Source organism: Cryptomeria japonica, chromosome 9, assembly GCF_030272615.1.
Source record: "Cryptomeria japonica chromosome 9, Sugi_1.0, whole genome shotgun sequence".
NCBI lineage: Eukaryota > Viridiplantae > Streptophyta > Pinopsida > Cupressales > Cupressaceae > Cryptomeria > Cryptomeria japonica.
The window spans coordinates 146,486,290-146,502,745 of record NC_081413.1 but is presented as its reverse complement, the minus strand read 5'-3'; positions in this window follow the sequence as shown (position 1 = coordinate 146,502,745).

Below are 16,456 nucleotides of genomic sequence, written 5' to 3'. Positions count from 1 at the left end.
GTTTTCATAATTCCCATATTCTTGTGGGTGGGGACTCTGTTATATTGGAACCAGTCCTTGTGAATTATAAATCATTCTAAAAGGAAAACAAGAATAATGCAAGGAGGAAAAAATACTAGATCATTCATGAAGAAGCATCCTCGTAAAACCTTGTAGGAAGGTTTACTAGAGTAGTCACAAAGGGGCCAGAAGAGATCAGTGTTACATGAGCAATCAAATGTTGCTTGGGTACAAAAGAATAATAATATTGGTAAGATGCCTAATCGACCTATTTATGCAAAGTCTAATTCTTATTCCAGAGATTCTGAACAAGATATACTAGGTTTCCTGTGAGGCCTCACCTCGACTCAGTTTGACATTCAGTGGATTTTATATTTTAGACTACTATGGATACTTTGTTTTGATGCATTTTGAGATTTAGAACTTTTATGATTTCAGGATATTGGATAACATTGCTATGAATTGATGTTTTACTTACATGCTTTATGAGATAGAACACTACATGATTATTAGAAAGAATGATATTGCAATGATAGATGTCGTTATTGAATTTGCAGGACTTTACTTTGAATATAGAACTATGATGTATGTTTAGTTTATGTGAATTGGGATGAAAATTGTTTATGTGAATTTGCTTGACAAAAGATGTATTCAATCTGTGCAGATGAAAATTGTATGCAAGTAATGATGTGCATTATTGTATTATTGAATTATATTTTATATGAATATTTGGGAGTACTAATGTGTAAATTGAGATGCGCAGGAAATTTACCATGTGACCATGGAAAATTACGGAGAATCAAACCTAGACTTATGTATGTTTGTAAAGCCAGGGTTTGTCTATTTGGAGAGACAACACCCCGTTTGTGTTGTATTTTATTCGTATCAGTATATGCTGCATGTGTGTTATGTGTTATTTAAATTTATTGTGTAAAAAAACCTCAAGAGACAATTTCATGTTTATTTTTGTAAAAGTATTTTATTAGTGTCACTTGACACGTGTGGATGTAAATTTAAATATTTTATCTTGTCTCTTGATGGGAAAGTGTTAATTATTATTAATTTTAAATAAAATAATGTGTTGTCAAAAAGATATTTTGAGAATATAATATTTGGAGTGGTCAACTTATGTTTGACCCGAAAATAAACTTCAGAGGGGTTTAAAATGGGTTAAATGAACACCTAGGGGTAGTTTATTAGGGTTTTCTGAAGCCCATAAGGTATACCTAGGGGTTAGGGGTAATTTTAGGCAAGTTTCTACTTTATTATGATCTTTTTAACGCTTTAAAAATTGGCTTTTTTGAGTTGAGCGAAAATGGAAAATGGAAGTGAAATCAAATCAAGATTTTTCCCTCTTGGAAGGAAAGTCTTTTTGCATTTTTGCTTTCTTCCTTCTTTTTGTTGATTTTTTTTAGAATCCTGTGGGAACTCAGAGAGTGAGCTTCTTAAGGAAGATTTTTGGGAATAGCTGGTTAATCACCCACTCTCCATTTTTGGAGACAGAAGAAAATTTGGAAGAAAAATAATGTTATGGGATAAAGAAATTGATTAAGGAAAATAAAGAATTGTGGATTGGGCAGCTCTTCTTCAGATATCATTATAACCTTTGGGCAGATTAAGGTTGGTTTCATTTTTACTTTTAATGACTTGTTTTTGTTTATTTCTGAAAGTTGTTGAATAAGAAAATCTGTATTCTTGAAAACGAATGTTTGAAAATCTTTTGGTTTTGTTTTATGAATGAATGTGTTTTGGGAGTTTTCTCAAGATCTCTCTTTCTCTTGGGAGAGAAGAAGATCTTGAGGGTGGTAGCAGTGACAGCCCTCGAGTGAGAGACTCTCTTTAGAGAGCGATCACAAGGGATCTTTGTGTGACCCTTGCTGCATGGCCTGTTTGTGCAATGGGGGTCATAAGGAGGGTTATAAGGCTAGAATGCCTTTGGGGGGCATAAGGAATTTATGGGGTTGAGATTTTGATATGTTATTTGTGCCATGAGGTGGCTTCTTGTTATTACATACTTGCAAATTCTCCTTAGGGTATTTGGTCCACTACCACCCTTTGAAAATGTTCACCACCAGAGTGTGGTGCTGTGGAAGCCAGGTTGGGAATGTGTCTGGAATATTTGTAGGTTTTGTGTTTCTTTGTGTTTGCCTGTTTGTACCCGTCTAGGAATTGGTTCTCCGAGCTCGGGGGTGGCTACCAGTAAGCCTAGGCTGGGAGGTGAGCACTCCATGGTCAATTTTGTGTTTTCTATTATGCAGGAAATTCAGAAGAAAGAGGATAGGATTCATGAAAGATATTCAGAAGATTGTATTTGAAGATATTTGAATTCAGTTGCAGATGTATGTTTAAAGTTGTTGTAAATAAATGCCTCAAATTCAAGAGAAAGGAGAAGCAAGTTGAAATTTGTAATAGTAGACTTGAAGTCTTAATGTTGTGACTGTTCAGAGAAATCATTCTGTAAATTTGGTAGAATATTTTAGAGATGTTTTAAAGAAAGAAAAGCTTGTTATTTCTACTTCTGGTTTATAAGAAAAAAGGGGTTAAATTGTGTTGCATGCAAAAGCTTCTTGTATTATGGAAAGAAATAAAAGATTTGTTTTTTTTCATTTTGACTTTAATTATATTTTACTTGTGGCAAATAAAAGATTATTGTTGTTGAAAGATTTCTATGTATTTTTTTTATAAAAAAAAAGTTGTTTTAAGTGAATATTCTATTTTTTAAAAAAAAATATATAAATGGATTTCTTTATTTCCAGAAAAAGTATAATGTATCTTTATAAAATACTTTGAATTGTATTTTTGTTAACATTGATTTAAAAGCTAGTTTTATAAATGAATATATATATATATATATATATATATATATATATATATATATATATCTATATCTATATATATATATATATATATTTCTATTTTTGATTAAACTTAATGTTATCTTTTTCTTTATTATATTAGTTTAGAATTTTGTATGTAAAATTCTCTTCAAAAAAAAACCTTATATAAGTTTATATTGAAATAAATTTCATTTTTATTTTTACTATGCTTATTTAAGTTATTTATATATATATATATATACATATAAATATTATTATGTATTTTAATTTTTTTTTTTTTAAAATTTATAAAAAAAAAATATGTTTGGGGCCCCCCGCAGACTCCACTGTGTGTACGCACAGTGGACGACCGCACGGCGCCCACTGTGTGCACACACAGTGGAGCCGCTTGCGGCACCCACTGTGTGGGCACACAGTGGACGGCCACGGCTGCCACTGTGTGGCCACACAGTGGGGAGCCGCTAGCAGCACCCACTGTGTGGGCACACAGTGGTGCCGCGGCGCCACTGTGAGCTCACAGAGTGGTGCGCGTGGCCAGCCGCCACTTGAAACCCCAGCGACCGGCAAGCTTGGTATTCATGGCCGCTTGTTAGCTCTTCGGCCCAACATGAATCTTCATCTGTTAAAAAGGAAATGGGTTAAACCCTAGCCCAATAGGGGCTAGGGGAGTTTAGTTTTTTTTTAAAATATAAAAAAAAAATAATATGTATTTTGGGTTTAGGTAATGGTTAAATAAGAATTTAGAACCCTAATTAGGGTTGAGGAATTAAGAGATGATATTTAGAAAGTTGCAATGGATTTAGGAGGTTAGGATTAAAATATGGTATATATGTAGAATATATATATATAAATATATATGTTTTCATATATATATATATGGGAATATATATATGTATATATATGTATGTTTTTTTTGAGCTTTATTGATTTAATAAATTAAATTATTGATATTCAAAATATATGCATAATCTATATGTATATATGTGCATTTTATATGTACACAATATTGATTTGAAAAAAAATTGTAAAGGAGAAATTAATTAAATTGCTAAGACTATATAGTCATAGTGGGAAATAAATTAAAATATCTCTCCTAATACTTTTAGTTTGTTTAATATAATAGAGCTATTAACTAAATATCTTTTGGAAATAGAATCTAAACTAGTAGGCTTTTCCGCAATTAAAATATAACATTTTCAACAAAGCTTAGTTCGTTCGAAATTAGTCAGAATTTAATAATGAAATTTTCTTTAACGCTTGTCACAAGAGTGTGTTTATTAATTAAATTAGAATCTTTTAAAAAAAAAATTGTACCATTTTTGCCCTAAATTTTGGGCATGACATTTCCATTCTGGATTGTTTGGAAATATTGATAATGCACATGTTTTAAATCAAGATCTATCCCATGTTAGTGTCTCTGCAAGAGATAGGACCAATTCAAATGCAATTAGAGAAATCTGTGCCTAGAGCAATTGATGGGAACATTAGTTTGATTGACATAGATCAAGTTAATATATCAGATTATGAGGAAAATTTCCCTGACGAAGATAAAGTATCCCAAGAAATTGAAGATCTGAATAAAAGAGTTCACCATCTAATTTCCCTAAGAGCCCAAAAAGAAGCAAATAGGGAGAAGGAAGTCAAAGCTAAATTAATGGAGAGAGATAGGATTCGTAGACAAATAGCTAATCTTGAAGTGCTAGCTAAGGAGAAAGAAAAGAGTGATGAGGAAGTCCCTGTGATGAGAGAAATTTTGATCCCCAAAGCCAAGCAAGCATATAGGTCAGTAGTCCAGCCAAACATGGAAGTGTTTAGTGATTCTTAGCTTCCTAGGACCAATGTGGATAAAGGAAAATAGAAATGGGTGGATGATGGAATTGAATCTAAAACTATAGAGGAGATTTCTCATAGGTTGTCAACACATGAGAGAGAAATGGAGAGAATGAGGAAAGAAAAAAAGGATCTCCAAATGGAACTAGAGAAGGCTAAATTGGAAGCGGCAAATCAGGAAGTAAAAAGAAAAATTAGTTACTTAAAGGCTCCTCCTATCACGTTTCCATCAGAAGACCTTAGTAAGGCTAATCCTCGACAAGTTTCCCTTCCCCCGGTTAAGATTCAACCTACAGTGCCTACTAATATAGCCTCAGTGAGTCAAATCCCTGTGAATAGTCAGTGCACCCAAGTATCTCAGTCTCCAATTCCAAAAGTTGGGATGACCATGGGAAACAATAATGCTATTACCCCTTTTCAAAGGAGACCAATCAATTTAGAACAATATAGACAGTTGTTCTTTGATGGGATCCTAGGATATCCCAATCATGTTCCTACTGATTTAAGAGATAGACTCCATAAATTTGCTAGGAACAATGCAATTAGTGCTGAGGAACATCTGAAATCTTTTGGGGATCTAATAAATGATTATGAGATAGTGGATGAAGATGTTATTATGAAACTATTTGTCCAATCCCTGGTTGATGATGCAAGAGATTGGTACAGAGGTCTTCAAGTAAATAGCATAGGGTCATGGGAGGATTTTAAAAATTGTTTCCAAGAGTAGTATGGTGACAAGACTAATGTGAGATTCATGCTCAATGAATTCAATAACATTAGAAAGTCTGATAATGAAATTGTCACTAACTTCAATGCCAGATTCTAAAAGGCCATGCACAGATTGTATCAAGTGATGAGATTAGATGATAACATGTGTTTAAATACTTACTACAATGCATTTGATTCTAAGATGGCCTATATCCTGAGAGATTAGAATCCACATAACTTGAGAGATGCTTTTAGAATTTCCATAAACGTAGAAAGTAATAAAAAAGAATCTGGGAAGTTAGGAAGAAGAACAAATGGTAGATTATGGCAAGAAGCAAAACAACAACCTAATAAAGTTGCTAAAGAGGAAGATAAGATAGAGAAATTGGTTATTGCAATGAAGGATCTGACTGCCAAGGTAAACAAAAAATGAAAAACCACATTATAACTAGCAAGATAGACCCCCTAGATTGCATGACATGCCATATAATACAAATTGGAAAGATGGCAAACCCTAAAATGAGAAGTCCAAAATTGCCCAAAATCAGGACACTCCAGATCCCTTGAAAGGGAAAACTATCCATAATATAGAAAATACTCCATGGTGTATTGCTTTTGATGGACCACATTCTCCTCATCAGTGTGCAGTGGTTTAGGCTCTTGAAGAATCTATGAGACAAGAAGTTGAGCCTGACATCAATATGTTTGAAACCATCATAGAAAGTGATGAGGAGTCTGTGCAAAGTGAATACAATGATTTGCTAGATAATGAAAGGTTTGTTCAAGGACAACTAACCTTAGATTGGCATCCTACATTGAATGTGGTAACAATTGAGGATGAAGAGGTTCATTTTAGAAGGCCTAGTGAGGAAGAAGTTAAAAATATCACTAAAGATGCCATTGCCAAAGGAAAACACAACTATAACTTGAGGAGCACTAAGAGAGACACTGATCAGGGTGAACCAAGTTCCATGTTCATAAAAGAGGTCACTCAAAAGGGGGCAGCAAGTAGTGCTACTACTGTTCCTAAGATTGGTCAAGAAAAAGGGGAACAAGTTAAAGATGTACCCAAGAGTACAAATGATAAAAACACTGGTGATATACAAGGAACTGCCACAGTGAAAAAGGAAAGTCAGCTCAAGACAGAAAGATTTAGAGCTAGTACTGAAATAAGCAATAGTTCTACATTTGACATGGCTCAAGCTCTTACTCAAATGAAGGTCACTATCCCATTAGTAGAATTACTAAAGATTAAAGAACATAGGGATGCAGCCTTGTCTTTATTTTCTAGTATATCTCATAGTGACACAATCTTTCCCACCGGTTCAGCTAGAATTGGAAAGGATCAAGACTTCCAAACCCCAGAGGTTTATGTTGGAACCACTATCAGTCAAGAGCCTTCACAAGTAGATCCTTTCTATGTTACTTTGTTAGTAAACAATTAGTTGATTAAAAACTGCATGATAGATTCAGGAGCTGCTGCTAATGTAATGCCCTATGGTGTTATGAAAGAATTAGGACTGTTAGTAACTACTGTATATGGAAAATGTTATGCTATGGATAATAGGGAAGTACCTGTGATAGGCACAATGAAAGATGTTGAAGTAAAAATAGCAGCATTCCCTGAGGGAACCTATAAAATGGATGTTATTGTTATTGATACCAAGCCCCATTATGGTATGTTACTTTCTAGGCAATGGACAGCAACAGTAGGAGGAAATGTTCAACTGGACTTATCCTATGCCACCATTCCAATCAATGGAAATCAGGTCAAATTTTACAGAGAGCCACGTGCTCCTAGGGTAATTGAAAATGTAAACCCTAATATGCTCAATTGTATGATTGATGTAGATCTTGATAATTTTAGACTCCAACCAATTTTACCCCAATCGAAGAATACTGACCCCATTGTGGTTGAATTAGAAGCACAATAGTATGGATTATGGTAGATGTATTTTGATGGAGCTTGTTCCAAAGAAGGATCTGGAGCAGGGGTTCTTTTTGTATCCCCATTAGGTATAGCCTTCAAGTATTCATTCTTATTGGCCTTCCAGTGCACAAATAATACTGCAGAGTATGAAGCTCTATTTTTGGGGCTTGAAGTTGCAAAGAAGCATGGAATCTAGATGTTGACAGTGTTAGGGGATTCAGAATTGGTTGTATCTCAGGTAAGATCCAAATATGCATCGAAGAATGATAGGTTAAAAAGATATAAACATGTAGTTTTGGATGTTATTGAGCATTTTAGTGCATTTTCTATTAATTGGATAGAGCGATCAAAAAACATTATGGCAAATTTCCTAGCTAATGTTGCCTTGAAAAATGATGATGCAACACTGACCAGTATTTCCACTATGGAAATAAAATCTAGGCTTGCTATTCCTGATAATGTGTACAATTGGCAAGTTTTTGCTGATGAGGAAGACATTCTTAGGTTCATCCAATGTGTTGATGATTATGATGGATAGAAGATTGATTGAAATGCACTAGTGGAGGTGGCTGATAATAGAGAAAGAGTGTTTGGAAATGATTTGGTCCAGTTGGAAACCAATGAAATACCTAAAGGGCTAGTAGAGCTAGAAAGTATGTTCAGTTACAATGACAATCACTTACATCAGCAATCTACCACTAAGTTGGAAGAACTAGAGGAGGTAAACCTGGGGAGTGAATCATCCCCTAAGTTAGTATACATTGGGAAGAAATTACCCCCTCACGTCAGGACTAACCTTATTAATTTATTGAGGAAATATAAACATGTTTTTGCTTGGTCTTATGAAGACCTAAAGGCATATAGACAAGATCTTTTTCAGCATGAAGTTCCTTTACTTCCAGATGCTAAGCCTTTCAGATAGAAATAGAGACCCATTAATCCCCTATTAGAAACTAAGATGCAGCAAGAGTTAACTAAATTAAGTGAAGGGGTGATTATTAAACCTATAAGACATTCTTCATGGGTCTCCAATCTGGTCCTAGTAAGAAAGAAGAATGGGGACATTAGATTGTGTGGATTTTAGGAATCTAAATGTTGCCTCTTTCAAAGATAATTACTCTTCCCCAAATATGGAAGCCATGTTGTAGAGAGTGATATGTTGTGATCTTTTATCCCTGATGGATGGTTTCTCAGGATACAATCAAGTGTTAGTGAAGGAATCTGAACAGTTTAAAACTGCTTTCACTACTCCATGGGGAATATATGTCTATGTGAGAATGCCATTCGGTTTGAAAAATGTTGGAGCTACATTTCAGAGAGCCATGGATGTAGCCTTCAAAGAATTCATCAATATCATCATGGTGGTTTATCAAGATGATCTAACTTGTTTCTCTAAGAAGGTTGATGATCATTGTGGACATTTGGAGAAGGTGTTCAATAAAGCTTTGGAATTTGGTATGTCACTAAATCCCAAGAAATGTCATTTTGGAGTCACTGAGGGACAACTACTGGGACACATTGTTTCCAAGGAAGGGGTAAGGATAGACCTTGAAGGAATTGAAGCAATAAATAAGGTGTCTAAACCTAAGAATGTAAAAGGTATTCAATCCTTTCTAGGCAAAGTAAATTTTTTTAGGAGATTCATTGCAAACTTTGTAGAGATAGTGAAGCCTATTGTCAAGTTGCTCAAGAAGGATACCAAATTTTGTTGGGATCAAGAAGCCTCAAAGGATTTTGCTAAAATTAAGAAGGCAATTCAGGAAGCACCAGTGTTAAAATCTCCTGATTACAGTAAGCCCTTTTCTCTATTTTCCTTTGCTTCATATCATACAGTAGTTGCAGTATTGTTACAAAAGGACAATGAGGGATACAAACATCCCATAGCCTTCTATAGAAAGTCTTTGCAAGAAGCAAAATTAAAATATGAAACCATGGAGAAACAAGCTTATGCTTTGATTAAAGTTGTCAAGGCTTTTAGGCCATATCTGGTGAATGCAAATATCATTGCCTATGTCACACATGCTACAGTTAAAGATATTTTGTCCCAGTCTAAGGTTACAGGGAAAAGATGTAGATGGATTAATAGAATTTAGGAATTTGACTTGGAGATAAAGATCACCAAATTGGTGAGAGGTTTGGGTTTGGCTAAGCTCATGACTGAGTCTAATCTTATGAATGTAGAAATACATAATGTTGAAGTTAGAGATGCTTCAGTCACTAGCATTGAAAGGCAGTCTTAGTACTCAGAAATAGTTTGATTCCTAAGAGATGCTGCATTCTCAGAAGGAATGACACATAATCAGAAAAGAACTCTGAAACTCAAGTCCCAAAAATATTTGTTCATTCAGGGTGATTTGTTCTGGAGAAAAAGAGATGGAGAGTTACTAATGTGTTTGGATGAATTCCAAGCTAAATGGGTATTGACTGAAATGCATGATGAAGTATGTGGGGGTCATTACTCTGCTAAAACAACTACTGGCAAGATAATCCAGGCTGGATTCTTTTGGTCTACCTTATTCAAAGATGCTCATGCATATGTTCAGAAATGTGACCCATGTCAGAAATTTTCATCCAAGCTAAAGTATGAAGGAGCCTTACCCCTAAATCCAGTCTCTGTGGAAGCTCCTTTTGTCCAATGGGGCATTGATTTTATTGGAGAGATTGTTGAGAGGTCAGGGAGAGGTCATAGATGGATCATATTAGCCACTGACTATTTCACAAAATGGATAGAAGCTATTCCTTCAAGAAGAGCTACAAGTAAGGTTGTCATTGATTTCCTGATTGATAATGTAATAACTAGGTTTGGAACACCTACTAAATTGGTAATGGACAATGCCATGAGTTTTAGATTGGAAGAGTTTGTAGGATTTTGTATCAGTCATGGAATACTCATGTCTTACTCTTCACCTTATCACCCTCAGGGGAATGGACAAGCAAAATCCAGCAATAAAAGCCTTTTGAACATCATCAAGAAAATCTTGGAAGAAAATAAAAGATCTTGGGATCAAAAATTGAAGTTAGCTCTATGGGCAGATAGAATAATAGTCAAAAGGGCCATTGGAATGTCACCTTTTGAACTGGTTTATGGTACCCAAGTCAGATTGCCAGTGAATAATCTTCTTCTAGTTTATAAATTCTTGCAAAATGAGAATATGGAGTTATCTGAACCAATGGAAAACAGAATGATCCAAATTGTGGAGGTGGAAGAGCTTAGGACTTTGGCTCATAAGAGAAATCAAAAAATCCAATTATAGTCCAAATACCTTTTTGATAAGAGGACATCATTAAGGAAGTTTCAAATTGATGACATTGTTCTTCAATGGAATGCAAAAGGACAAGACTAGGGAAAACATAGAAAATTTGAATCATTATGGATTGGCCCTTTTGTGGTCTGTGACTTAAATGGTAAGGATTCATATTTTCTGAAGAATATGAATGATGAAATACAGGAATTTCCAGTGCATGGACAATTCCTAAAACATTATTTCTCTTGATGTCCATGCACACTAGGTCCTTTGTTTGTACATATTTTGCTTCTTCCTTGTTTTTCTGTTTGGGTCTTTATTTTGGTCTGTTTCTCTAGAGTTTCTGAGTTTTCCTATGTTGACCATACAATCAACCATCCCCAGTCAGAGCCATTGTTATTACTATTTAAAAAATGGGTTTTTTCCTTTCCCATAAATTGGCTAAGTTTTGAAATTTTGATATAGACATGCTATCAATTGCTTCAGCTCTGTGTTGGGTCCTAGGGGTTTAGGTTTTAATTTTAAATTGTTCAATGTTTTATCAAAAAACCCTCTAGTTTCTATTTCTTTGTTACTTTATCCACTTAAGTAATAGGTCTCAGGTTCGTAGGAAGTGTCCCCCCTTGTCATTTGCCTAGGAAGTCATTTAAATTAATCGTAAAATTTTACGCCTTATATATTTTCCTCCTAATGTTGTCGGGCCCAGTAAGTTCTACGCATCTCTCAGGAAGATCTATGGTTTTCGCTATTTCATTAGGCGAAGTTGCGCGTGGTTTAAGACCCATGAAATGGTGAAAAGGAAATGTGTTCTAAATGGCGATTTTGGTCTGGTTTAAAGAGGTCTCATCTTGTCCAAGATCCAATGACTGGCATTATTTCGCAGCTTGAACTTGCAAGCGAAATACCTTTTGTGAAATGGCAAAAGCGTTTGTTGGGACCCCGCATGTGAGGATTTTCTAACTGACTAAAAGGTGATCAAGTCCCATCTGATCCGACAGTTCGCGTTGTTTTGTAGGATGAAAATGCTTGACAGTTATCTTTCACGAAGTAGCGAAATGACATGGCACTCCAAGTAGATGGTCCAGCTAGTCGAGAGGGCAAGTAAGATGATGGCACGTGGTAGAGGCCACAATAGTCAGCGAGGCGGGTCCAAGGGTTAAAAGAAGGTGGGTCCCAGAAGTGAGTCATGCTGTGGGATAAGAGGTGTCTTGGCAGATACAGGTGGCAAGGATGAGGTGGGACCCAGTGTTTTCTCTCAGCAAATGAAAGACTGACATGTCAACTTTGAAAGTGACTAGATGCCAAGTGTTTGAGGTTGAGTCAGAGGGCCCATGTCTGCCAGAGTTAGTTCAAATGGTTAAGCATCGAGCAAGTAAAAAATAATCTAACGGCCTGCATGAATTCGCAAAGGTAAAGTGCTCATGCTTTAGGCTCTGTGAAATGGTGAAAATGTTTTTCATCTCCAAAGGCAGATAAAACATAAGGTTAAAGGAGGATCAAATTCATTTTGATCCAATGGCTGGCATTATTTCGCGGTTGTGAGATGCTTGAAGGATATGCTTCGTGAAATAGCGAAAGTAAAAAGGGTTTATCCAGGTGTCAAGCTAGATGGTGACGTGTCTGTGGACACATGGTTTTAGAAGAAGTTGAGGGCATGCCAAGGTGTAACCGGTGGTAAAAGGGAGAGACACGTGGCTAATGTTGAACTGGGCTTGAACGGTTTTCTATAACCAATGGTGGAGTGCCACGTGGTAGTTAGTAACTAATGAAAAATGACATAAGCAAAGCAGGCATAAAGGGTTTCCCTTAAATCATGGTCATCTCCAATCTAATCCAATGCCTTGCGTTGTTTCCTGGCCCAAAGTTGAAAGATGTTTAAGCTTTATGAAATAGTGAAAGACTACTAGCAATCAAGGTAAAGGCATAGTTAATGAAGATGTCGACGGTTCTGGTGAGAGTTAAATGTCGAGCAGTTAGAATTCCATCTAATTTCTGGTGTAGTTTTCCAAAGGAGAAGTGCTTGAAAGATTAAGTCTACAAAATGGTGTAAAGGAGGTGGGGCCCAACACAAAGGCAAGACTGTTAAGTCAGTTTAATGGCCGATCAAGTTTCTTTTGATCGGATGATTGGTGTGATTTCATTTAACAAATTGCCTGAAGGTTATGCTTCATGAAGCAGTGAAAGAGTGAAAGGAAAGAATTGCAGGAATGTTGCGACCAGTTGGAGCGAAAATTCAAATTCTTTCAGGAATTCAATTCTGAAGGGATGGCCAAAGCATGTGGAATCAATGTCGTAGTTAAAACCCTGGGTACCATATATGATCTCCTGTCGATTGAGTAAAGGTATCATTCAAAAGAGGAGATACAAATCTTTTGTCTTCAAATACAGAGCGAGTCAATTTAGTTGCAGAGATGATTCCTTCGAGCTAAAATAAGGTTTTCTTGTACTCCTATGTGGCAATTTCTTTGTGGTGTTTTAATTAAGGTCTTGATTTGTTGCTGAACCATTTGGGGGTAGTATTTTAATTGCTTGCATTTTCAAAATGGCACCTAAGAGGGAATTTTCTAGGAAAGTTAATTATCAGGAGAGGGCCATTTGTGATGATTTTCTTGAGCAGTTGACGTTATCAACTAACCAGGCATCAAAAGTAAAAGAATTAGTGCATAGAGCTCCTCGTTTGAAGACAGGAGAAGGGCTATATGATAAGGGTATCTGGTTGAGAGATCCATAGGTCAGATTGTCTGGGTTGGGGTTATTCAAGGTTGGATTTGGAATGAGAAATTCTCTAGCCCCATAGAATAGCATCTGGGAATTAGATGTAGGGAAGTTGGTAGTTCCAGGGGTATTCATGGACATGGATCTATTGACTCAAATTGCACATATTTATGATCCACTCACAAGAAGCATTAGGGACATAAATGGAAAAGCCCTTATTGAAATCAATAATGAAGAGTTAATAAGTTCTTTTGGGCTCAATGAGTTTACAAATTTTTTGGAACCCATTAATTTTAAATCATTAGCTCAAGTATACGGTGCACAGAGAAATCACCTTAGGAGTGGGCCTCTTAAGGAATTTTTTGTGAAGATAGGTGGGTTGACAGTTGTAGGACCCAACACTGAAGAGCCCTTCTCATTGAATCTATTCACCTTCAGGGCTAAGGGAATGCATTGGTCACTCTACCAGATTTTGGGAGAAGATGCTGAGGCAAATATGCCCAATCACTACTTGCTAATGATTGCTCAGATTTTGAATCCTTCCCTTGCAGTACCATTTGATTATGCTTCTTTCATTACTGATGCTATCCATGGAGGATTAATAGGAATAAAAAATAGGAAGGTGGATAGGCCTTTCAGATGGTATTTACTCCTTATGAATCAATTTCTGTTCAAAGGTGGTGATTACTTTGCCAGTGGACTAGATCTCATAAAAGAGAAAGAGGGAGAAAAGAAGCCACTGCAACTATGGAGTACTATGTTCTCATGGGATAGAGAGGATGCCAGTTTCTTAAAATTTGATAAATATTTTGCACCCAAGATAAGGACTCTCCTCTGCTCAAAAAACCCAAGAATCTGCAAGGTTCTTTTGGAATTTGTTAGACCAAAAGAATTTGAAGAAAGTATAAAGATTGTTCATAATTGGGGTGAGATTTATCTATACTCAAAGTTTTTGGTTTTAGAGGCACTCCATTCTTTTTTCCCTATCAGGTCCCTCTCAAAGTGGGAATTGCAGAAGTCCTCAGACAGATTGATAGTGTACAAGAGGCAGAGTTGACAGGTAGGGGTAAAGGGACTATTTTCCCTACGGTTACCATAGCCCATCAATTTATAATAACCAAGGGACGTTGGAATTATTTTGAATACTTTCTCAAACCTTATCATTTGTCAAGTGCAGTATCCAGGTGTGTCGATCCAGAAGATTTCTTCAATGGCATGTTTAGAAAGAGAGTGTATAGTGGTAGACACCATCAATTTCAGTTTCCTCAAGACCTCATTAGAAATGAGTTTGATCTAGATGAGCAGGAGCTGAGGAAGGAAAAATGGGTGGCTTATAAGAAAGCCTTAGAATTTCTGCATTAGTTTGATGCCAGCTATGACCCATTGTCTAGCTTCTTCCCTTTTGAGAAGAAAATAAAGTTTTTAATTATTTTCTTTGAGGATGTGATCCAGACCCTGAAGGAAAAGAGGGAAGCTGTGATTAAAAGAAACCTAGAAAAGGCTAGAATGATTCTAAGTAGGTCTGCCTCCAATAAAGCAATCCCTCCTTGTGATTATACACTGCACAAGAAATCTAGTTATAGTGTGCTGATGCCTACAACAGGGGAGCCCTCTACCTCCAAAGGAAAGAGGAACATGCAAGATGTCGTTGACATCCAAGAGAGCCCAAAGAAGCAGAGAGTAGGAAAAGAAGTACAATCTGATACATCGTTGTACTCTCCATCCCAATCCCCTATCCACATAGGAGATGAATAGGCAGTTTAGGGGAAATAGCCTACACTTATGATGAGGTAGAAGATGGAATGCCAAAAGAACCCCTTGCTGCTGAAATGAACATTACTACCACTAAACTCAAAGGCCAAGAGTGGGATCCTGAGATCAAGCAGGCGAGTGATGACTTCTTGGCTGATAACAATTTTGTTACCTTAGGAGCATTTATGCAGTTTGTATGGAAACAAAATATAGACAAATACAATGCAAGATGTGAGAAGAGGAAAGGTGAGCAGTCTCACAAGGATCCAGCTCTGGTGGAGGAGGAAATAAAACAAGAAATGATGGAAGAATTTAAGACCATCACTCCTAAGAAAGGAAGAGATATGGTGGCACAAGCTGGAGTGCTTATTCTCCCTGAGTGGGACATAGCAGATGCCCTGGTACTAGAGGTAGTGAGGAAAGAAACTAAGCCCATGGAGGGAATCACTTTCAGCAAAGATAATGCTGCACTCATCATGTGGTCTCTCAAGAGAGATGAAAATAAGAGAAGCAAAGATACCCCAGGGTCAAGTTACCTTGGTGGAATGATAGTGAAGAGAGTGTAGAACATAGGGGTGGTATAAGCTGCTAGCACTGTGCTAGAGACTGCAAAATTTAGTGTTGTAGTAGCAGAAAAGGAGGCCAAGGAAAAAGAAGATCTCCAAGTCAAGTTGGAGACAATTTTGAAGGCTTATAACAGTGCTAAGGAGGAGGTAAGAGGTAAGGATAGCATCATTGCTAAGTTGCAAAGCTAGTTGACAGGACAATACCATCAAGGTGAGTCTTCAACACTGATGATTTCCTCCTCTCCTACAAGACCTCCACCTAGCAGCCCCATCATTGAGTTCCCACCATCTCCAGCACCTTCCACCTCCCAAATGATTGAGATTACTCCTCAAGAGCTAGAGAATTTGAAACAGGCTCAGGCCTTGTATGCAAAGAAATATGAAGAAAGAGTAAGGGCTACTGTTTCAAGTTTTGCAGATACAATGAATGCCTCACTGCTATATACTGATATAATCAAGATTTTGGATATGTGGAATGAGCTCAATGGAGATAAGGCCATTTTGACACTTGTTTTTGACAAGTGGAGGCCTAGAGAGCAGGACTTGGAGCTTATTTGTGCATCTTATGATGAAGCAGGGGCCAATCCTATCATCAAATCCACTTGTGACACCAGTAAAGACCTTGTAAAATTAGTAGAAGGGGTGGATAATGCTGATAGGAAAATTAACTTGTACAAAAAGGAGTATGCTGATCAGGTTTTTGAGTTGCTCCCAGGAGTTGTTGCTAGCCCAGATCAACTGAAGGACAAACAAATGTGGCTCAAGGAATTAGAGACCAAACTGTCAGCCAGAATTAAAGGAATTGTTGATTTAGATGATACTTCCTTCTTTGTTGTGACAATTCAAGAGATAGAGAAAATCAAGTCTCATTAT